We start from the raw sequence: 26,120 nt of genomic DNA, 5'->3' as shown, positions 1-26,120 counted from the left end.
TGCAGTGGGTATTATATAAAACGAGTTAGTATTTTATTGACATTAATTCCATATAACGTCGGAGTGAGCGGTAAGTGGATAAAAGTATCACTAGGAAGCAGTGAGGCTGAAACAGGTCACCCGATGTGCAAGGAAATAAACCCGCAGTCACCCGTCACGGTTGGTTCTTTAATACGAGCTAGTTTTGTACGGATAAACGTTTCAATTCTGTTCAACAGTAGGTTAGGAATAATCGATCATCGTTTTCGTAAAACAATTCTCGACGGGACTCGGTAAACGAATAAAGTTTTTTATTGAATGCATTGTTGCGTGCAGTCAATTCAACAGTTCATATGATGTTTGTTTAGATAATTCCAATAAAAGTACTTAAACTAAGTTAAACTTTTTATTGAAATATTTCTAAGTACAAGTATTTAATTAAATTGACAGTTAAACTGGCGTGAAGGTGCTTGCTAAAGTCGGACTAAAACACATCTCCTCTACGGCTTGTGTAACATTATGTGATAGAATGTATGCCCGTGACATTATGATATGTATGTTCATAACAGTATATTTATTTTGTTTTACATTGTAAAACATTTGCGGGAAATAAAATGCGGCACGGTAAAAATTTTCTAAATGTGTACTGCGTACGATTATAGATTGTATGCAATCGAACGTTTTATACGGGTCGTCCGTACCAACCGAAAAATATTTCAGTTGAATCACATACAGAATAATACGTTATTAAATTGCTATTCCTCCGGAATCACAAACGTAGTTCGATTAACAATTCATAACGAGATTACAAAATGTTGCTATCACTCTTATAACCGAACGTTTATTTATTTTTAATATGACTACCAATTTTGTTATGGATTATTTTTCTCTCTTAACCGAAACCGAATAACTCAATAACCGTAGTTTTATAAAAATTTTTATGAAAATTGTACGTATTCCCTGATAAGAAGACAGAGAAGTTCATACACTTAAGAGGAATATTTTAATTTCTTATACCAGTTAAAATATTTTATAATATATAAATAATGAAATAAGAAATATAAGTAATTGCAAACGGTTCCAGACATTATTGTTGAGTATATTTCAGCAGCCGTTTAATATTGAAGTGTTTTCGTTAAATTAATTGTAATCACTACTATACAAATTTAAACTCGTAGGATTAATTAAATAAAAATACTGTTTTTTTCGAAAACCAAATATGATAATAACTCGTTGCGTTCAAAATTCTATTAGCGGGACGTAAAGTATTAAAAAAAGAAATAATACGTGTTCTCAATAAGTCAAAGTTTTAATATATTTGTGACATGCAAGCTACAAATTGTGAAATTGAATTTCTTACGAACCTAACAGTTAATACCTGTTTACAAATTATGGTTTTATCGACATTTATACATCTCCTTCGGCGGATATTATTTCCGTGTTATTCGCACTATTACAAGTGGCTGCGTGAAAAAAGTCACTTGTAAGTCATAATAATAACAACGGTAACAATATTCGTAATTGAACTTTATCACATTTTTATCAATTATCCCATAGTATTATCTTTAATTTCTGTATTAACTGAGATCAAAAATATAATTAAATAGTTGCGATTTTTCTACATTTAATTCCAAAGGACACACTGAATAATAAATTCACCACTGACATGATGTTGAAACCAATCGCTTTTTTATTGATAGTTGTAGTAGTATTATTTCTTTTTTTAATTTGAATATCATATTAAAAACAATATTCACTTAAAAAACATACTATTTTAATTCTGTACACCGAATAACTTATTCAGTTGATTTGTGATTTTCCCTTTGACTTTAAGTTTTATTTATATAAAATATAACCTTGTTGGTGTATCTACTCTTGATGGTAATTATTCTTCGTATTCTATAGATAAGTACGTTTTTATTTTATATAAATTGTATACTGTTTGTTATCAAAGACAAAAGCTGGTCACGCTAAAAGAAAAATAACGCGTCAATAGGGAAAAATAGAGGCAAAAATAAATATCCTTTTACGATTTCACCAAGCTTCGGTGATTTATGACCGTATAGCCGGGTAAAAAACTCCTCTATTTCTCAACTAATTTTTTTAAATTTTTTTTATCAATTAGATATGATTATAGTTATTTTACAATATTACGTGAATAACAATATGCGAATACGTTTTACGTTCAGTGTCGTTAAAACCGAGTGTGCAGAATGTGCATTGCACACAGGTCTCGATCTTAATAATATTGGGCCTCAAAATATCAAATGCTCAAAATTTTATATTGTATAATGGCAATAAGAAGCCTCAAGATTTCGATTTGAACAGAGGCCTCGAATAGTTTAGGCACAACACTGTGCACTTCTGGTATGAATATTATATACGAATTCTAATTTACATAGTAGGATTCATGTATGGATTTTGTGCTCGTAACCATTAATATTTTTGTATTATTTTCTAGAATAACTGCAGATTATGATTAACCATAAATAATTGATTAAATTTAATCAAAATTTAACTGTATATTGTACAGTATATGTACATGTATAGTGTTTTCATTTTCCGATCTGTCACGTTTAATATCGATTATTTAATTTATGATATTACGCTGTATAGTATTTCATTTTATATATTTTATATTTTATACTTTAATGAATGTGTATTATCGTATGAGAAAGATGGAAATTATCATAAATAGTGCGATCGAGTTTCTATCGGAAAAATAAATAACTGATGGTTATTAAAACCAAATTTTATTCGCAGTAATATATAATTGGATATAACCGTTGTTACGGACTTTGATGGAGGGAGGTATACCACCCTGATTAAATATGGATGATCAATTAATTATTTCAAATAATAGGAGGATAAATTATAACGAATTAATTTAAATCTAGATCGAGTACACGGACAAAATAATTTTTGATTATTAATTAAGATTTTGCATTAATGAATAAAGAAAAAAAAACAATTACCTAATAATATTGTTTAATTAAAACATAGTGTATGTTAATATTTTATAAAATCTGCTGCTGGTATTAATTGTAACTCGAAATCGTATGTAGTCTAGAGATTTTGTGAGTGATGTCAAATTTAACGACATTATAAAATTAAATTTCCCCTTGTCAAGAAATTGTTAAATTTTCATAAAATATAACAATAAATCAAGTACAGCTGATTTAACAACAAAATAGTAATATTTTCATATTATTTTTATTATGATATACATTTAAATATAATGTTGTTTACAATTTAAATGTTTCAGAGGAGTGTGACATATTACAATTTGAGAATTGTGATTACCTACGTATATTATAAAATGTTAAAAGAGTTTTAAAAGTTTACCTTTTAAATTAAAAAACGTAATGTCATATTAATTTTTAATAAAATGTTGATTTTGTAATAATATATGTGGATAATAAAATTATAAAATATTTCTTGATTTTGATTTGACAGAATTCTTGATGTTCTTCATTTTATTGCCTCATCTGTTCTGCTAGACATTAAAATGGGTTTTTTTTATTTTTTTGACCTTTTTTTCATCAAAAGTAGAGACAGGGATGTATGTAGAAACTGCAGATAACGTTGCTACAAAAGCTACCTTATCAGCTATCGCATTACATCCTATACGTTAATACAGTATGGGATAAAATATGAGATTATACATTTTTTTTTTTATGTTTAGAATAAAAAAAGTTTGTGAAAGACATTATAATGAGCTCAATGTGCCACAAATAATTATTATTTTATCATTATTTATTCAGTTTCAAATGTTAAAGCATACCGAATATTTATAATATATTTACTAAACAAATTGTATATAATTACAAGTTTGCAACGATAGTAGTTATGTAAATTATATAAAATTAAATGATAGGCACAATTATTTAAATACAAGAAAATATCATCTTTTAATCGACTGATTGGTCATCGTGAGCTTTAAAATGGCTACTTAGCAATAGGAGTGATTAGTAGGTTTTACTGGCAATTTTATAGCAAAAGCCTCTTTAGAGAATATGCTGGTATTATAGGGCCAATTAGAGGGACAATATTTATGTGAATGATTATTGTCAATTACTCATAATGTTGAGACTCCTCTTTCTGTTTTATAGTGACGTATAATATTTAGACAATAGAAGCTATGTTATAAAGCAATAATGGGTGAAAGTTAAATTTGGTATTCAACACAAAATACCGCTTACTCAACTTATAAGTAAATTTCAACTATCAATTAAATTTTTTTTTTCCCCAACTAAAAAGTTATAAAAAAATTAAAACTATATCTACTAATATTTGTAGTTTTATTGTATTTAAGTTAATATTTATTTTTTGTATTCGTTACATTATTGTTTGTGTTGTCTAAATTAAATTTATGTTAGTATATGTATACTAAAATAGTTATGTATTATAGTTTCCAATTGGTATGCACATTAAAACAATGGTTTAGATAGTTGCACTTATTTAAATAAACTTACTTGAGCTGTAGAATCATAATATATTGAAATAATTCAAACAATAATATCTTATAAATAGTTGTAATTTTTAATTTTTACCTAGAAAAGTCGGAACCAAATATTCTATAAAAGAAAATTAAAATTATATTTAATATGTAAATCTTAAATTTATGTAGTTCAAAAAATAAATATACAACTACAATATAAAACAGACATTTTTTTTTTCAAAGTCATATTTTAAATTCTGTTTTTATATAATCAAAATTAACATTTATATATATTATTAATATAAGTACGAGTATACGATGATATTACTAATATTATAAAAATTCAGAATACATTTTTAAAATAAAAATGTTTATTATAGTATTTTTTTAAAAAAGAAACCTAATTATAATTTTTATTTTAGTAATCATACTACAAACGTATCATGGTTTCATGATGTAGATGTATTATTTATCATTTCTTAGAATGTGTTAATTTATATAATGTTAAACGAAATAATTACTAATAGACACATTTTTAACTTAAATGTGTGGTATGAATTCTCCAAATTAACTTGTGTATGATGTTAAAAAAAGTTGATACCAACGAGTCTAATTATGATTTCTCTGGCCAAAATGTGGTTTCTATTCACGATGAGTACATCATTTTTATAATTTATTGTTCAAGAGATAATATTTTTAGTAAATTACATATCGTATAATATAAAACACTAAAACAGCTGTTGGAATTATTTTACAATGAATTAAGTTGATTTCATCAATATTTTTTACATGTATCTATACAAATTTAGAAATCTTAAATACACCTATAGATTTTGTTTCGTAAAAAAGAAAAATATGGCTTCCAACATTCAATATTTTTTTTTAGCAACTAAAAATTGTTAATGGAATTGTTATATGAAATACACATAAATATTATTATTAAAATAAGTAAATTAGTTTTCGCTCGTCCTTCAATAAACAACATAATAAAGTTCAGTATTATATTTTAAAAATTCAATCACATAAAAAATGTATTAGATAACATAATTACATACCATTTAATGTTCAGAATAATTCTTAAATTAAAATGAAGGAAAATGCATTGTTATATTTTCTTATGATACATTTTTACTTGAATATAATATAAAAATAATGTACTTTATAAACCTTGAGAAGACTGCACAGATATCTTACGACTAACTGGAACGAAAATATAAATTACCATTTCAACACGATAACGTAAATAATAATATTGCGTGAATGTAAAATTCGACAAGAGTTTATTTATTGTTAAATAATATCAAGCGCATGAGTACTTATTTTGTGTAATATACATTTTATTTTCTATTATTATTATTATTACCTATATTGATGGTGATCGTAAATAAGCCCTAGAAACATTATTTTATTAATAATATACCTAATTATAATGTTATAATTGTAACATTGAATAAAGATCACAGTTTTGAAATGTGTAGCTTGCTTTGTTGATTTTCTAATTCAAAATAATAATTGGTTTGCAAAGACATATTTTTGATACTAATTTCAACAGGTAGACAGTCGATGGCTGCACAGAACTCTATAGTGTATCGACCCTACTAGCCAATTTAAAATAATTACACCTGAAAATAATAAATATTAAACATATAGCTATTGGTATTATTGGTAGTTTGGTATTGAATAATAAGCCTCCAATGAATCCAGAAAAATACCATTATTGACGATTAATAAAAATCACAAAAATGTCGCACCGATTCAATTCCAATTTTTCGGGATGACCGAAAATGTAATGTTTGTCATTGATTGTGATAATAATGGCATACGCGTAAAACATTTTGTACGCATTCAAATATTTGCTGTATTAATCCAAAATTATCAGAAGACTGAATTCATAAGTTATTTAGTTATTACGTCCAAATAAAATATCAAATATAACTGTATTGCCTAATGTAAATAATTTTGTACTTTTTATTTTGTTAACAATCCAAATGCTAATTGGTAGCAAATTTTCACTCCCACTTCGCTTTTTTTTTTAATTCACAATACGATCTGCAGTAATATTTCTTACTATTTGACTAATGTAGTCCAGTGGCGGTCACTCTTTGCTATTTTCTCCTTAATAGTACTTTCAATCATTCTATTATTATATTTCTAATACTGTACTATGAAAACATAATTGATAAATTGATTTTTTAATTTTACGAAAGTTGTTGTAGACTGAGACAAATAAGAATATTCTGTATAGCAGTGTTTTTTTAAACGTATTGAGATCACGGAACACAAAACAATAATATTATTTGATGCGGAACACCTAAGATGAATATCTTCGAAGAAAGAAGGTACACAAAATACGGTAATAAGCGGTAACGTTAACAATATACTAAAATACTAAATACGACGCAATGTAATTAAACTATTCATTCAGAAGGATCGTAGAATCCAAGAAGTAACATCTGACATTAATAACAGGAAAAATAATTGTAAAATTAGTGCGTGCATCTGGATGGGACGGATGAGCTAGAATGTGACGCACATATCATCGATGTCTGGAGTAGGATTCGTTAATGTAAGTCTTAGTGTCGGTGTCAAATTAAACCTATTTCGATGTTTAGTCATGGTTGCGTTGACTGTGAAGAACCCACACAAGTACGTAAAAGGAAAAGGAAGTAGGACTCTCAATGTCTTATCACTTAACACCTCGTATTCGCAATGCACTACCCAGCGCTGTGTCGCTCGAACAAAACGCAGTGTCGCAAGACACTAAACCCACTCATTTTACTTTTAATTGTTCCAGAATATCATTTGGTTTTCGGTGCACGTGAGTTATGATACGACGTCCGTGTGTTCGTGTGATTGCCACTCATGCGTTCGGTATTCATGCATTGTACTGTAATACGTTGCACTTATGTAAGAACTGTACAATATTATTGTCGTGATTAAATGTGTTTTTGAAAACATGTTCTTATAAGCTATCGAGAGATCTACGCATTACGGTGCAGGACTGATCGATTCCAGGTCCCCGTTACTTACATTAATTTGGCCAAGACATACATACTACTAGTCCATATTCTAGTACAGGTTAGGCTCTTGAACCAAATTTAGGCTTAAATTAATAGATATAACATTTTGTTGGAATCGTTAGTAACATTAATAAGTTTTTTTTTTTACCGCTGTCGGTTTCGTTATCATTACGGTTGTTATTAGATATAGATTGGTACGGCGGCGGTGCTTTTAGTATGTGTAGCCAAAAAACAGTCACGGCGTGTATTTCGACCGCGCCTTACTGAAAAAATGAACACTAGAAAAAATTTCACTTCTCATAATGTGAATAATTTTAATAATAATAATGTTTTATGTGGCGTAAAAAATAAATTTCCTTCATTTGATTTAAAATAAAAATATATTTCTTCATTTTATAAACATCGCTTTATAATGTGGCTAGCCTCGAATCAGCTTTATAAATTTTCTGCTCCCAAAGTTAAGGTTAGTGGTCACCGTCGTGCTCTAGTACATTGGAAATGTTCACCATTTGCACCTCGTATTACGGTGAATGAGATTATAGAATAATTTATACAAAAGGCTAAGACGACGGGTCCCGGGACTCTAGTCCTGACTGCTCCACCCTCTCACCGGTCATAGTAGTGATAAGCCGCGTCCGAGCGATGAGCAATCGTACCGAAAGTTGATTCGTCGATTCGCGAATTCGGTAGACGGATAGACGGGCGGAGGTATCGCACAGTGGTCTAAAATTGAAAAAAGATGGCCAAAAATGTTTATTTGTAACAATTGCATTTCAAAGAGTGGCCAAAAAATATTTAAATGATTTAATATACACAAACGATATTTCGTCAAAATTAAATTTATTTAAAACTAATTTCAATGCACAGTTTTTTTTTCTTGTAGTGAACCAGACATATTGTTAACAATAATATATTTATGGACATCAAATCGAATGATAACAGATGAGCCAAATTATATGTCACGGTAAATCACACACAAATTAAATTTAAAACTTACTAAAATAGTAAAATGTTAAAGAAAATTAAATGTTAAACAAAAAATTAGCAAAAATATAGTTAAAAGTACCAAGAAGATGGTTAAAGGCAGACAAGCTTACCGATCGCTCACGGCGGTCGGTACACCATCCGCGAACGCTTCGTGATACATTGCCGTTTCCGTTCTTTTAATCAATCAGGTGTCCCGATAGATAATCATATGTACGATGATACCAAAGCAAAGGGGTGTGACGGGTAAGATCGCGGTATCCGTGAAACACGACCGTGTCATAATGAATAACACTGTATCGAACGCACGAATACGACTATTCAAGTATATCAATGATTTCATAAACATGTTAAATTCAATAATGTCTTATCGAAAGTAGAGTAGATATGAGCAACTATTTTACACATAAACGTTTTCGGTATATTATCTAGTTTTATTGTATGTATATATGAGCGTGGTGACTATTGTTGACTAAATAACTTAAAATCGTAGTCTTAGTTACTTATAAATAGTCTATCAGTAATTAATTGAATTCAACGACCTACAAAGTCGTACACATAGTTTAATGTCAAATATAAATATTTGACAGCATATATATACAATATAATATATCCAAAGATAAGATTAATTTTAAATAAGAGTCGTTTAAAATTAACTAATAATTAGTACAAAATTAATGGTAAAATGATATTTTTGAATAAAAAAGAAACATTTTTCAATATAAATACAGATTTGGCATAAGTAAAAATGAATATTTTTAAAAAAATTTTATAATATAAAATTCTAAAAGAAGTGTAATACATTTTTAAAACAAAATCTTTGAAATATAATTGTTACAAATAAACAGTTTTGGCCATTTTTTTTCAATTTTAGACCACAGTGTGTCGCGGTGCTAGGCCATCGAATCTTTTAAGCCGGTCGCACACTACTCGCAGGCGCGTACGCAATCGATTCACAATTACATTTTTAATCGTTGACGAACTCGCAAGTAATGTGTGGGACTGGACAAAATTGCTACGATTGCACTAGCAATGGCACTCGTAGTCGATCGCCCAGAATACGGTAAATTGTTCCGAATCAAAGAACCCGTACACGATCGAGGTAATCTCCGCATTGGTCGGGAATGATCAAGAGTAATCGAAAATTATCGGATGGTAAACCGGTGAACACATAGGCGGGTCTAGAATTTTACATTTGAGTGTGCCCTGCATTTTTTTTTTTTTATAATATGGAGGAGAGGTTATATTCATATATTCACTCGCTTCATGCGTTTTTTTTTAACTCTTAATTTTTCCCGTAAATTACATGAAAGTTAAAATATTTTAGGTGTTCAACACTTGTTCAATAACCAATACTATATAACCTATTATTGTACAATATACACTTGTATGGCTATTGGCTGCATACATTTTAATATTATGTAATTTGCAGGGGCTCCGAATGAAATTGAAACTGCCAGTTCAAATAATTAGATCTACCCACCCACCCTTCAAATACCAAAACATTTTCCTGAACATCTTTAAATATCAAAGATGTTATATAATATTTAATTATTAAATATACTATTTTAAATAGAAAATATTTGTCAAGTAATATAATATATTATATAAAAAAACTGATTTAAATTTTTTAATGATAGTTTTTATTTTATTTTATTAACATTCCAATTGAACTACCTGGAGTACGGAGTACAATGGTAATACGTAAGTATTGATTATAATAATGTACCGTTTAATTTTTTCATAAAGTAATTTTTAAAATATTATTTTACATTTAACAATGGAAACACCAAAATAACATTAGCTTTGATTACAGTAGTATAATTTACGTATCATAATAATTGTGTAAGCTTATAATAGCAATCGTCACGATATTTTTAAACTCTTCCGAAAGTAACTTCAGAAGTTTAAACGTTGACTGTCAATTGCTGTGTGACGTACGACACGAGCGATCTTGTCGACCTTAACTTCGTCGAGGCCGATTTCGATAACGCTCTTTCGGAAAAGCAGCTTGTCACGGAATAGACGGAAAACGTTTAGGATGCGACTCAGCACACGCTGTAGATCCGTCTACCGGATAATCGGTAAGCGTTGAATGTACTGGGCTCTGGTTCCGATCAGCGCGGGAGGACATTTCGGAGTACGTGCAATCAACAGGAACGGTCTCTACCGTGATTACTCACGAGTAGTGCGGCTCAAGAGCGATCCAGAGGTGGAATTAGGAATTTTTACGCCCGGGGAAAATGTTAAAACTACGCCCTACCATAGACCAATAATCAAATACTCTTCTCGAGAATTTTTTTCCAACAATTAATATACAATCATGCTTATCGAGTTTTAACCTAATATCGGTATTAAACAAAGTTAAAAATATCAAATTAGTCGTTAATGAATACAAAAATTACACCCTGTAAAATTTTACGCCCGGGGATGAATACACGTTTTCCACCCGCGAGTTCCGCCCCTGGAGTAATCACATTTGGTCGTTACGCGTTCGGTGCACGTGCCGGTGGGAACGAACGCGGCGCCGCGACGGAGGTCTACAGAGCAGTCGGCAACGGGAAAACCGTAGTCGTGTACCGCGGCGTTACGTCTTCGTCTCGTGGCTGCGGTGACGTCGTGAGGTGACCGGCAGTGACGCGCGCTCGTTACGGCCGCGCACGCGCACGACGGGGCAACACGTAACGCGAACGGGAACGGGTTTGACGACGACGCACCCGATTGAGCCCCCTACTCCACTAAGCGTACGTGTCTGGGGGGGGGGGGGGACGCTCTCACCTCTCTCACGCGTTCCGGCTCGGCCGCCGCCGCCTACTCGCTTGCCGGGGAAAATGTTCCGACGACGCCGACGAGTTTCGGCAGTCTGACGAGAACCGCGCGATCGAATCGTTCACGTATCGTCACGGATCCACATACGCACACACCGAGCACGACCAACCGTTTTTTCCACGACCGAGGCGAGCCCAGTCGCAACCGCCGCCGTTTCAGGTGAGTTATACAACGCCGAAAAGATTCTCTACCTACGTCGCGAAAGATTTTTTTTTGTTTTCTCCGTCATCTCGAAATAATCTCTGTGTAACATTATATACTCGGAAGGTACGCAGGGTTTACGACGACAGGGCACGCGAGCGCCTTTCACCGACCGGACGGGTGAGGGTTAGGGGTGGAGGACGCGATTCTTTGACGTCGCGTATTTCGTTTCGGGTTTTCGCGTTTGATCCAAGCGCGTGAACCGTTCAAGCCGTTCGTGTCGGCGATGAAGTCGCTCGCGGGCGTTTTACGATTACCGTTACTACCGCGCGCGCACCGTTTCGTTTGCCACCCGTACACAAACACGACTTGTAAATACATTTCTCGGCCCCGCGGCATTCCGCCGACCAAACTCGAGACGGTTCTTTTTTTCTTTCTCCCTTTCTATTGTTTCAATCCGTTACTGTTGCCTCGGACAGGGAAATTTTTTCTTCCACGACAGCCGCGACGACAATCCATTTCGACGCTGTTAACCCGTATCGACTTGAAAAACGCGCGCGCATTACATGTGCACACGTTAGAGAGTATTCAACGCGCGCATTCAGACCGCTGCCAAACCCGTTTCGTCTTTCGGTCGAATTCCGTTTCGGTGTTGTTAAATACGGACCACGGGTTCGTGCACAGATGATCCGAATCTCTGTTCGACCGCCTACGTGACAACGAACCGAACGACGACTCGTTTTTTCGTGTGTCCTGTGTCGCGTTAAATGTCCTCAAATGGTACGAATAACGACCGCGGACGACACGAATGCGCGTTTTTCTTATTATATAAGTAATGTTTTTTATTTATTTTTTTTTACTTGTTCGGTGCAAATTCATAAACGTCGTTCACGTGATACACCGATAGTGTTCGATCGAACTTGTAATTCGATTACGTACGTTGAAATAGGTATTTCCCGTAAACAATTTTACCCGTCTCTAGTCCGTAATTTCATGCTCAAAACTATAAGGCGATTGATGGTTAATAGTAATAACAATTACTTGGGGATTATTTTATGTTAAGAGCATAAGTGCCCACGCCGGTACTCGGTTGGCAAGTCGGGAACGTTTTAATCAATAGAGATTATAATAAATAACAATACATTTTATTGTTTCTGGTACGTAAATGGTAAATGATTACTTTGTATTAAAATAATCTCATCTACCTGTGTCGTATTAAGAAGCATTTTTACATTATATTTCAAACGAAGCAAAATCGCTCGTCATTATCAAGTTTACTGATCCATAAATAATACTACAACGTTCGGGGCGTTTACGTGTAAACTTCTATGAATATTAAATTCTATCTTAACACAATGCATCACTTTATAAAATCACATCAGTAAGGACACGTCTAATCTAACCGAACTTGACAACGCCTTACAATTATATTGTAAAAACCAATTTTTTTCGGTCCAAATGTAAGTAAATATAAAATAACTTCTTAAAATAATATAGATAAATTTCACTATCCTTATTGTTTTACCAAATGGTTCGTGAAATATTACCTGTATTAGTTGTAATTTCATTACCGTCGTTTGACTACGTTTTAATTTACTTGCAAGTTGTGATATTTCATATTGTACCAGTCATCAATTGAGTTCAGCGAACTTAATATTGGTATCACTACTGTGGTAATAAATATTTTTAAAATCGTTTACACTGTCTGTAAACAATATTGTTCTCCCCATAAATAAATAATTTCACTGCATATCCATTCGGTTACTTATCAATTGTAATATTTGTTGTGTACACTCGAGTGTGACTAGAAGATTATTATTTGCGTTATTTTCGTGTAGGTAAATCCAAACCGTACGTTTATAAAATAACAGACGGCTATCTTTGGAAGTAATGAACCCTATATGCACAAATCTCCACTGTAGTGCTGTTACGATTCTCGTTCACCTGGTTTTGTAGATTCTAATGGATATCGCCGTGATATACCTACATGTGCATGCGCATATTAGACGTCAGCATCCGCATTCATAACGTTTTAACCTATTTATTCGTTGGTAAATCTTTTTTTAATTTTATGAGACAGGAAAAATCATAAAGACAATCTTCCTACGGATTATAAATCTAAATGTTTACAACCGTGAATGTCGACCCAGTATTTATCAATACTATTTTACTTCCTCAAAGCTATGGTAAATAATGTGGAGTTGGTGAATGCAATCTAAAATGTATGCGCAATATACCTTCCACCTACCACCACCTACTCGTTTTAGTTAGAAACAAAAAATGTTTTCGCACTTAAACCTTGAAACTAAATTTATTTCTGCGTGAAACAAATGGGGGCTACACAAGGTTATAAATTAAAAAAAAACAAATTTTAAGATAGTTTTACTTTAAGAAAAAAAAAAAGAAATGCATTTGCTTAATTTAAGAGTATATACGACAAATTATATATCTTGGACTGACCACCGGATACTATGACGTTTCGCTATTAATACCCGATTACAATATATTTAAATGCGACTGTATAGAAAACATCGAAGTATTTGCAAATCGTAAAATTTATTTTTAATATTGTAAAACTGAAACTAAATTAAATTAAAGTATTTTAAAGTAAAAGTGTTTTGGTTTCAGTAAAAATCTAATGAATATGTATTTCATTATTACTTTAATCATTTTCACTGTTTATCATGCTTAAAAATAATATTTTATGGTTTGTCTCACTTAGGTATAATTTTATATGTAATGTAATTTGAAGATAATTATATGTGATTAATGTGACCTTGCGATGAAACTGGATGGTAATAATTTAGTTAAAATTACGGTTATGGAAAAACGATAATTTTATCAAACATATTGATGTTTTGTAAGGATTCGAATTTTGCTAATTTCCATTTATAACCTTTTAAGGTCTCGTGTTTAATTACCACACGTAGTATATAGTAATTAGTACTTGTTTGGTGTCCAATAAATACAGTAACAATACATAACGTTACGGTCGTAATGAAGTAAATACATAACTAAAAAGAAAAAAAAAATCCAAATATGCCAACTCTGCATGTACAGTAAATTATATAAAGGTACAGGAAATTAAAATCGGACATTAAAATCCGTGTAATTTGTAATAGTTCTGTCAAACATTACCGGATCGTACGAATAGATTAACGGACACGGGTACTATTTTACGATATATAATTCAGATGAATGCAAATCCGACGCAAATTATTTTGTAGGTTATGTTTTTGTCGAAATCACATGAATAACATCGAGTTCATTACAAAGGAATATATGTTAACAGATCATTTGAGTTTAAATAATAATTCGCTTACTGTACTTTCTCAGTGTATGAACTTCATGAAATAGTATCAACATGTTTCAGACCGTATTTTTAAATATATTTTAATTTTAACGGAATTTCAATTATTTAGAGGCTAAATTACTGAACATGAACATTTTCTTTATTATTATATTAAAAAACGTATGGGTTTCACCTAAAAACACCACATGAATATGATGCTATCAGAATAGCTATAAAAAATATGACAAATCAATTTTTTGTTCATAAAAAGTTAGTGACATACAAATACTGAACGTATTGAAACGATTTTGTAACTAGTTTCCAATAATTTTAACCTACAATGGAATTAATTATCTGGAAGAGTTATACATTGTAAATATTTTTGTAATGATAACTTATAAAAATTCGTATAGACTTATTAATTAATGAAGGTTTCTATGAGCTTTCAGATTTTTTATATTTATATTTTGGAAGAAGATAAATATATCTTTTTGCATACCTATAAAAAATATTATGGATGTTATTTGTGAATATTATAATTAAATAATATTTTGATATGAAAAGCAAGTAAACCAATTATTCTTAACTATTCATACATATATTTATATAGCTGTTTTAATCATATCGAGCTTTTATTAAACTTTATGGCTTATAAAATAAATATTACAAACGCTATATACCTACGTAGAAAACATTCTAAATATTTTTCTGAATTTAAAGTAAAAAAAAATATAAGACCTAACTATTTTCGATTAGAAATTATATACTTGTATTTTTATGATATTTAATATCATATCTGATTACAATAGTTCACCGTGATTAAAATTAATACCAATCAACTTATGTTTTTTTAATTTTCAAAAAAGTGTTCCCAAACCGATTATGAAATAAATAATATTTCACCTGTTAAAAACGTATAAAATGTTATGTAGTAATGGTTATTGTGTATATTAAAATGATTCATTCAAAAGTAAAAAATGTCTAAAATAATAAACATAAAAATTAACTGAGAATATGAGTAGTCCTTGTTTATTAAAATAACCAAAAATACTCCTAAATAAACACTAAAAATATCTCTAAATATATGTATATATATCAATACATATTTATTGAGGGTATCAGTCTTCGTTTTTTTTTTTTTAAGTTCTTTTAGATGCAAAACCATTGTTCCATAACAATTTATGACTTCTTATTTTGTGTTACATTTGCATTTTGTGAGTGACAGATAAATCAATACATAGTGAAAAATGCAGGCGAACCATCTTTGAAAAACTTTTAATTTCTCTTCGTTTTCAAATAAACATGTGTTGGATGAAAATTATCAGACGAAAAACGTAGGCATCCGTAGAGACCTTTTGGTCGAACCAATAGAAAAAAAATTATATTCTCACAGCGAAAATAATAATAATATAATTTAATAATTGGTCATGTCGATGATGATGATAATATTGCGTCATTATAAATACGATTCGGTGTTATACCTAGCTCCGGTCGCGGTTAACTGCACAATACGCACGTCTTAATGGCTATTTTTGACGTGTCGATTTATTCTTTACCACTTCCACGCCAAACGGGTACGTTTCTTTCGCATCTATTCCAATTTAAAAATGAGTTCGTGTCGTCGTATTTTCATCACGTCGCGTAACTGATGGAGCATATTTCAATATCGGTTGACCGAGTATCTTTTCCCAAAAACACATTTTTCAATGGCTCATCAATAATAGCGATCTGGTTAACTCGCTCGTTAGGACTCAAAATCAATAATTCAACGTTTTCAACTGTCGACAATAAATAAAAACAGTTATAAACCATACTCGTATTATTATACGAGTTGTATTTGGATACGATGATTATTATAAAACGATGTAATATGAAATCTGAAAAATAATTCCACGATTTGAATTGGATACTTTCCGACATCGTTCTAGATTTGATTTTGCTAGACAGCGCACACAATATGAATACGTACTATGGAAACTGCACTTCGTAATTGAATTGTCCCTTCGTCGTCGATTGACTAGCGCTGAAGTTATGCACTCAGTTCATTACAATTCCGTATTAAATTTATGCCTACTCTTGACTTCTGTGCGATGGCAGAGTTCAATTAATAATAAAAGAGGGATGCTGTGGAAAAGTCTCGTCTGGACATCTAGAAATAATCACCTCGGATGTAATTACTATGCTGCTATCATTTACCGACCGGATTACCTGTGTGCATTTTCATATATTTCTATGAAACCGTATTTCTATGAATATATATATATATATATATATATAGCTAAGTTATATTATTTGTATTGTTGGTCGAATAGGATAATCAGTACGCGCCAAGCTATTTGGCCCACGTATACGCACAAAGCCGTTCGAATAACTCCGACACAAACGAACTTGAAATAATCTGGCATGTAATAATTTTGTTGGTCATAATGTCGGCTCGTCCATCTGTATCCACGTCGTCACTATATTCTCGTCAATTCTGATTGTACACAACAGAGGTCAATAAAAGACTCGCGTGTACCGCACAATACAGACTGAAAAACGTACAATAGTAAAATAAAAAAAGGATTCTCGTTCGTCGTAATTCACGAACACACATTGCATCTAATTGTTTAATGTTTTATTGTTAGAACTGTTAGTAAAATAACTTATAAAAAATATAATATTATATTCGAATAGCGATTACATTTTCAAATACATACACATTTATATTTTTCAATTTATATTGGTCAGTAAAAATATATTCGTCTTATGAATGTGAGATGCGAATTAATGGTTTGGAAACCTGTCTAGTGTGTACGATATAAATTAATGATATTTATATGTTGATAGTAACGTAGCTTTTATTTGTTTACATGATCTCCATAATTTATTCATCGTAGATAACGTCGATAACTGTTTAACCGCGTTGTAGCAACATTTCAGAATGTCACTGGATGTGTTTCACGCCACGCGACCGTACCGTTCTAGACGCATAGCGAGAATCAGTGATAATACCGTGTACTTTGGTCGTTCTACGGTCGAAACAGCTAATTTTTAAAACTAAAAAAAAAAAAACCAATATTAAATCTCTTGTTCTGCATGTTTTATTTTCTGAAAATAATTCCTCAATCTATCGTACAGGACGCCCAGTAGTTTTGTACGCTTATTATTATATTACGTACATGATATTCGTAGAAATAACCGTTAGCAATTCAGTGTGAACAGTGGTGGTTACGAATCAGTAACGTTAGGTATACCTGGGAGAGATGTTGCTGGATACCGTGACTGACTGGTTTTTACCGGATTACGCGGCGCATAACAACATACACCGTTGTTCTATAATTAATACGTTATACTTAATATTATTACATGCGTATCCAAATCTTTGCACTTCGTGGTTACTGAAAGTAATACGATGCATGATTTTCTATTTTAATTGAATTGTTTCCCCCATCGTATAAGCTAGTTATTATACCATGCATATTAGATAGACTATTTGCATATTAGACGAAAAACTGTGTTTTTATAAAAATTTTTAACAAAAACTAGAGATTCAGATAAATTTTAATATATAACGAAAAAATATATTATCGGCGCAACATAGAAAGATAACCATTAATGTTTTAAAGTTTTTTTTTTGTTTAACTCTGCTGCGAGTTTGAATTTATTTAGTTAATTCTATACGAATACTCAAACACAACCTATGTCCATGTTTTCGAGTTTATTCTTTTGCATTTGCTTAACACTTCGTAAAAACAAAGTAAACAGTAATACATATGTACAGCGTTCGCCTATTTTTGTTTATTGTTCTTTCCCCGGCCAATTACAATAACGGTATGAAATCCAATTTCACAAAAAGCCTATGTACGGCGCTAGAGACAATACGTAGACGACTGTATGCGTACCGAAGTCGCAAAAAATAAACGGACATGATTTAAAAAAACAATAGAATATTATCATAATATAGTAGGGGTGCCCTTAGTTGAACTCGAACGTCGCGCGACGCGAAATAGGTTAAAAATTCTCTCGTGGTCATATATTGCCGTGCACAGAGATTGATTCCGAGTAGTCGCTAAGTATCTACGCGAATATTTTACATGTTCGCGTAGTGTACGGTTGTTTTTTCATGTTCATCACCATTGTAGCCGCCGCGACGCATCCCGCAAAACGGTATTGCACAACGGCGAAAAAATACATAATAAACGTTACAGGTACACACACGCGCATGCATATTTTAGTGGTGTTAAATAAAATGGAAATACTGTACAAAAGGTGAATAACATACACGTTGTCGTCGTGTACGTGCGTGCGTCCATGCGCTTGTGTGGTCACGCGCTGTTTGCATCCTGTTTTTCGTGCCGTGGACCGTCGATAGCGCACCAGTATAATATATACGTACACGTATTATGTACAAACATGGAATTCGCTTTAGACAAAAGAAACCGGATCTCCAGACGAGGACCGTAATTTTTCGTCATTTACATATCGATATTTATTTGCATAAAACGCTTTATGTTTTTATTCCCATAGCGATTTTATGGTACGCCGTTTGCGTGTTACACAGATTCGCCGACCGCGATTCCGCCGCCGCCCGTTCAACGTATAATGACATACTCACATATTGTGCCGCAGTCATAATTGTTATTGTATAATTATTTTATATAACCGTGTACTCACGTGTAGGATATTACGAAAGCAGTTGTAATTTATACATTTCCAAAAGTTCTGGTCGGCACGCGAATAGTTCATTTCGATTAGAAACGATAAACCTCGAATCACTTTGCGCATGCATTCTATCTGAACAGTTGTAAGTGTATGAACGGTATGTAAAGTATGATACCGAAATAAAAATTATTTTTTTACATACCTACGTTTTATTGTATTAGGTACTCGTTCAATATGATGTCTACCGTAAATATTTTATCTACCGTAATTTTATGATAGTTCAGTATGATAACCACCGTAGGTTCGTATGCTGTATATTATATATACTTTATCATTTTGCTATTATCATGATTATACTTTTACAAAACCTCAAATTGTATTGTATTTAAACCTTAGTAGGTTAGGTAAGTTAGTAAATATAACTTTATATTATACCTGTTTAATGTGTGTTTGTGACTCGTATCGATTATATGTGTTTTTACCGTGATTTATTTATTATTATTATGAGTTTGTCAACTATGAATTATTTATATCGAAATATAATTCAAAATGAAGATATGTGCAAAAAATGTTTAAGCATACGAGGTTTATTACCAGTCGACCAAACATGTACAAAAATTAAAAACCAAACAATTTGTGGTGGTGAGTCGAAACAAGTTCTTAAAAAAAATCATTCCTCGGAGCGATCAGAAATACGTATACATAACTACACGGTAGTTAAAATATTTACGGTAGATAGCATACTAAACCATCAAATGTACGGTAGATAGCATATTGGACGAGTACCGTGTATTATATTTATATAAATTTGTTTATATGTATAGCTGAAATTTCCTTAACGTGTCTATAATGCATATTTTTTTTAGTAGTTAAATTTTGGAACATAAAAGTTTTCCACACCTATTTGTAGGTCGAGCATGTATAAAGCTTATAATTTATACCAATAAGTACATTAAACGTTCATCGTGTTGACGTTCCTAATAAACATTAAAATTGGTTTATCGCTGCGTTTAATCACCTTATTGAAAATACCTACTATTCGTTATAGGTATAATTTTAATCATGCATCGTCATATGAATGCAATCGTGTCAAAATATTTTATTTTCTTTCACGGTGTTTCGCTGTGGGCTGTAATTTATTAGAAATTTAATCCCACTGGTACTTTCAGATATTAAAGTGTAAAAAGTGATACATAAATCTCAGCACTGATTTCATTTAAAAAAGTTTAATTTATTTATTACTTTACACGTATGGAATGGAGTCCCGCATTAGTTCGCATAATCTCACTCACCGATCCAGTAGGCCGATAACAATAAATTTGTCTTTTTCGCTTTTGAACTAATAAGAGATACACGGTAAGGTCACTTTTAATTCGAAAATAAATACATATTTTGTGTAATATTTAAATGCTGACTTGTTATTTTGTGCTTCGATATTTTTAATTATTCGTATGATATTTTTGTCGAAAATTAATTTAAGGCTTGAGAAACAATGTTACGTGTACCAAAAATGTAATCCAACTTAGATTTAGATTCGCGTAACGAGCTAGTTTTAATATATTTATAGCGAACACAATTTAAATGTCTGACAAGTAAATAGCAATCAATTATGAAACATTTAATTGCAAGTATTATTGATATTCGTTGAAAATATATGAACTACAGTTGATTGACATCATATTTCTCAGTTGTTCTACCATTTCGTCGATGTTATACATTGTTTCCGTCGTTTTCCCTATAAATCAATTGATTTATACTATTTCGTCTATCTAATATTTTAATTACATATCACCATATCTGGATATTGCAGTTTCACCATTGTGTGTGCAAATCATGTGCTCTATCATGTTTAAGGCGAACCGTTGCATAAACAATACACGTTTGATTCAATTATACAGAGCTTTAATTATGTCAAGTATGTTTGTATAGTATAAAGGTAGTATAATATACATATTATAATGTACACTGGGAGTGATTAACCAGAAAATCAAAAACATCTTATGTAAAGGCACATATCCCAACTTGTGTAAATTACTTGTGTTTACTGTTACCTACTCATTGTTCATCAGTTTAATATTGTGTATACATTAATTATCATATTTATACGGTATACCCATGTGTTTAAACTGAGGCTTTTGCATGATCCACCCCGTTGGTTCACATTAGCAATAATATTGTGTCATCAGCGTCGTAGCAAGGGGAGGGTGAGATGTGTCTACGCCTCAACGAAATTTCGAGGAGAGCTCAAAAATGAAAAATTTGTGTTTTATATTAAAAACCATAACGGTCAATTAAAATGTTTTATTTACGAAAAATTTAACGTCCTTCCTATTAATTGAAGCAATTATTGAAAATGATATCTAACAATTATAATAATTTAAAATTAAAAATATATAAAGGTGCATTTTAAAATTGCGACCCGGGCACAATACTTGGTTGCTACGGTACTGCCAATCACTTTTGATTAGCATTTGAATTTTACAAATTATTACAAATAGCTATTACAAATATTGTGATGAAGCTATTATTTTGTTGCTTTAAAAAGTGAAACGTTTCTACGGATTTCAAATATAATTAATATTCCATTAAAATAATAAAGTATTTATCACCGATATTAAGATATTATTAAGTTTTTTTAATTTGTTTTCAACTGGAATATAATTATATTACAACTTATCACTTTACGTAAACGTTAAACATTCTTTTGTAAATATGTACATTCTATATAACCTATAGTTTTGCATTCGCTGAAACATATTTTTAAACTGAGCTATACATTTTTATTTTTTTCACCATTCTGGCTTAAATCAATAATGAATTGTATTGGTGTATAAACATTTTAACTGACCTATCAATGATTTAAAATATTTTTTTATAGTTTTCGTTCCTTGGTATTTAGATATTCGTTTCACCCCATTTTTACGGTTAAATAAAAAATCACCTATATGCGAATCATCGTACAATATTTTAGTAAACTATATCAACATTTTTATTTCTGTGTCAAATGAAAAAAAACAATGAAATATTACGTATTTGTTAGAAGAATATTTAATAACTAGCAAATTGCACACGTGTAACCTACCTATTACATTAAAAAAGCTTTAATATCCTAACATTTATAATATCAAAACTTCGAAAAATAATTTTTAAAAGTGCACTTAAATATTATTATTATTTTTGTAATAACACATTTATGTGAGGTTTAAAATGTAATATAATTAAATGAAACTACGGAATTCGTTTCTTGAAAACCATATAAAATTAATCCATATATTTATAAGACCTTATAAAAGTGACTCGAAATTCTCTGGAAAATGTTGTTTTCGAATGTTGTTTTCTTAAATAGTATACACATTTTGCAGTTCAGATGAAGATGCCATTTAAAAATAATGAAACAATATATATATATAAATAAAAAAATATATACCATATTCATTTGCTAGACAAACAAGGGAAAATTGTTCTGTATTATAAACTATAGTCCTGGAAAATTCATTTGAAAATGAGCAAGAATCATCGGGAAAGTATCTGCGAGACTCACTCGATTCGAAAAGTTTAACTAAACAATAATATAGACATGCTTTTTGTTCAGCTTCTGAAGCTGCAGTCAAAATCAATTAAACAATGACATATTTTCAACAAATGAATCCACACTGAACCGAAAAAAAAAGCCGTTCGACCGGAAAGACCTTTTGAAATATATTTTTGTGAAACCATTGCCTGTCCAATTTGAACCGTCATCATTATATACTATATATATATATATATATTTGTATGCTAGTAAAATAAAATAACAAATAATAAGTAAACTCCTTTCATGTTTATATTTATTTTTTAATTGTTTTTTTTTTATTAAATTTCGTAAAATTAGAATATAATTAAATAAATTAACATTAATATAAAACGGAAAAATGTTAATACAATTTAAATTAATTCGTAAAAACCGTAATAAGCGAGCTTTATTATTAAGTGGTTTGTACTCGTTTAATACCTTATTTATAAGTGTTCAGAAGTCCTTGGTTATAATAAATCATTAGCACAACGTACCATTACGTATCAGAAATAACATTTTTTTTTGTAAACTATAAATATATACTACAAACTTACATATTTATAATATTTGTACGAACCATAAATATGTTCAGGAACATAGTTTTCATTAATTATTTAGTTTCTGAGCTATATAATGCTTTACATTATGCAGTTTTATTTGACTTAAATTTAACCTAAGACGACGTTTATGAGTTACATTATTATTTACTAAAGTCACATTTCATCAATGGACTTTTTTTTCCTAGCCAATACTTGTTTGGTTTTTCTCCGAATCTTCGCATGTATACCATATATTATCTTATATAAGCATTAGTGTCACATTTAGCTATTATAGTCAAATCCATCGAGAAAGGCTCCACATTAGTTGTGTCGTAATCTCTGAAAATAAGATCATCAGAATAAATTAACAGCTACGTTTGTTTCAGTACAACACTGACCAATAATTTGTGCACGTAGGCATAATGAGCTCCGTGTACATCGACGTACGCATACGGCTGATTTGCTATTCGTTTATTCAATTAGTTGTCAACAACTATGACTCATCATGCTTTTTTAAGCTTCAAAATGTTCTGGTTGAATTTCTTTTTTCATATTTAATCGAAATTATTTGGTGAGAAAATCCATACAGATGAATACAACATACATTGATGTACATGATTTATTTGCTAAAAATGCAATTTAAATTTTTTGTCCCCAACGATTCAGTTTTAATTCAATATTCTGATATGATAAAAATTGAATTGAATAATTTCCTTATCACACGAATTCACGTTTTCATTACGTAAATCAACGTTATTCGGTAAGCTTCCGTAACGCAAATATAAACTGACTAATACTAGAATATTAATAGTTTGCACCTGATGTGATGCATTTCAGGCGGTTGACCGATGTTGCCCTCAAAACTATTAATTTATGCACGCAATAACTTTGTTTTCTGACCAAAAGCACGCCGATTCAACCCGGTAGTAAACCTATTGATGGATTCCACGACGGATCCTTACGCATTTAATGGTGTTCGTTAGAATTTAATGAGCCTGTCGCGGGTTACCGTGTTCGAGGTTCGAGGAACTGTCGAGCATTTAAGGCTCCATTAAACCTCTGTATTAAAACAGACGGGTTTCGTGATCGGGCGTATATTGTAATTTGTGCCATAAATCGAAGAGTTGATGGCAATATTATCCGTCTTGATCGTCAACACGCTGCACGCGCATTATAATAGTATTACGTATTCAAACGCATACATTACCATCGAATATACCATTAATAGTAACGCTTTGAAATGCTCATCGAGCGTAATATGTGTATACTTTTTCTAATGAATTTAACAACCGGATATTTTTCGTTAAAGACGAATGCGTTTAATAAAAATTAAAAAAAAAAAAGGACTGTTGTTTTCTCTCGGTTTAATTTTCACTCGAGACGAGTACTAACGAAACAACATTTTTTCTTCGTGAACATTTCATTTCGTTTTTACGATTTACTTCTCAGGTATGTAGCGACACAACATAATACGTACACGTATTCTCGTGCGAGTATAGATGTATTGCATTCTAAATGCTTACACGAGGTAACAGAACGTTACGTCACGTTTATCAATAGCTATTTTTATTATTGTTTACATTTTTTTCTCACACTTGCATTCCTGCGTTCATCTGTTTCTGTTGTCCGTACATTTTCATCCAACTGGTCAGTAACATTTTGATGTTCAGCTATAATTTCTATCAAATAATGTTTAGTAATCGTTTTGTCGAATAATTTGTTTTACGCATGGTGCCTACGCCGCGATCGTTGTTCTCGACACGTATTATCGACGCGGTGCGAACGGAAAGCGAATCGTCCGAGCAATCTCTCTGTACGATTGCGATTTCTGTGTCCACATCAAACGCGCCCCTTCGCGCAACGTTGCTGTAACGTAGTTGCAACATTTTATCGTCTGCAAACATTCTCGCAAGAACAGCCAAGTCCGTACTGCGCATAGACATGCATGTATGTTGCAACATGATCATATGTTTTCCAGTTTTTGTCAATGTATTGCCCGTTATCGTTTCGTTCTTAATTTTTTTTTTTAAATAAAAATTAATCTCTCACTTGTACAATGTCTGATCAAATCACCTGTGCAGCACTAGTTTATTGTTATACGTAGCCTAATAAAGTAAAAACCGTAAACGACGCCGATCTTGGGTGACTCGTGTTTTACAAAGTAGAAAGATTTATAGTGGTAATACAATTACTAGCTAATTTTCGTTGTAAAATGATCTACAATCACATGTTGACCGTAGCATACAACAACACCGACTTGATTTCTCGTCCAAACCAGATGAACAAAACACGCCGAACGGAATCATCCGTATCGTCCCGGACAACACGGTCGTTCGTGCGCGGACTAGGTCCGCACCAAAACGCGCCGAACACGGTAGCAACGGTTGCAAAACGTTTTTTTTTTTTTTTTTTGTAAACATTTTTGCAAAACATTCAGCGCGTTTGGCGTGGACTCGGCTTATTAAAACGGGCCGCAACGGTACGTTTCCTCCTGGTCTAGTGCTATTATTACGCGAACGTATACAACCGTAGAGATAACGATAAACAGCGCCAGATCGCCCAACGTTTCTATCGAGAGCGAGAAAACAAATGGTGCGCGTGTGTGTTACGGACGTCTTTTGTGACCACCGCCGGCGGCGGAGCGGTACAGGAACGCAACGCACACGATTCTTTCTATTTTTTTTTTTTTTTGTTTTCC

At 31.6% G+C, this 26,120-nt stretch overlaps 1 protein-coding gene across 2 annotated transcripts in view; it reads left to right on the top strand.

Annotated features, from left to right (window-relative positions):
• Nucleotides 1-11,266: 11,266 nt before the first annotated feature.
• The window catches only part of LOC112679932 (CD109 antigen-like), a 63,553-nt gene continuing 48,699 nt past the window's right edge, over nucleotides 11,267-26,120 (top strand). The window contains exon 1 of one of the 2 annotated variants that reach the window (XM_025549883.1): nucleotides 11,267-11,412. The gene's annotated coding sequence lies outside the window, so the exon portion shown is untranslated. The remainder of the gene's footprint in view (nucleotides 11,413-26,120) is intronic. The other variant, XM_025549884.1, reaches the window with a different exon arrangement.

The sequence above is a fragment of the Sipha flava genome, unplaced genomic scaffold (genome assembly GCF_003268045.1).
Source record: "Sipha flava isolate LNK unplaced genomic scaffold, YSA_version1 170_pilon_pilon, whole genome shotgun sequence".
Classification (NCBI taxonomy): Eukaryota; Metazoa; Arthropoda; class Insecta; order Hemiptera; family Aphididae; genus Sipha; species Sipha flava.
The sequence above is the reverse complement of the archived record's forward strand: the minus strand, read 5'-3'. Positions and strand labels throughout refer to the sequence as shown.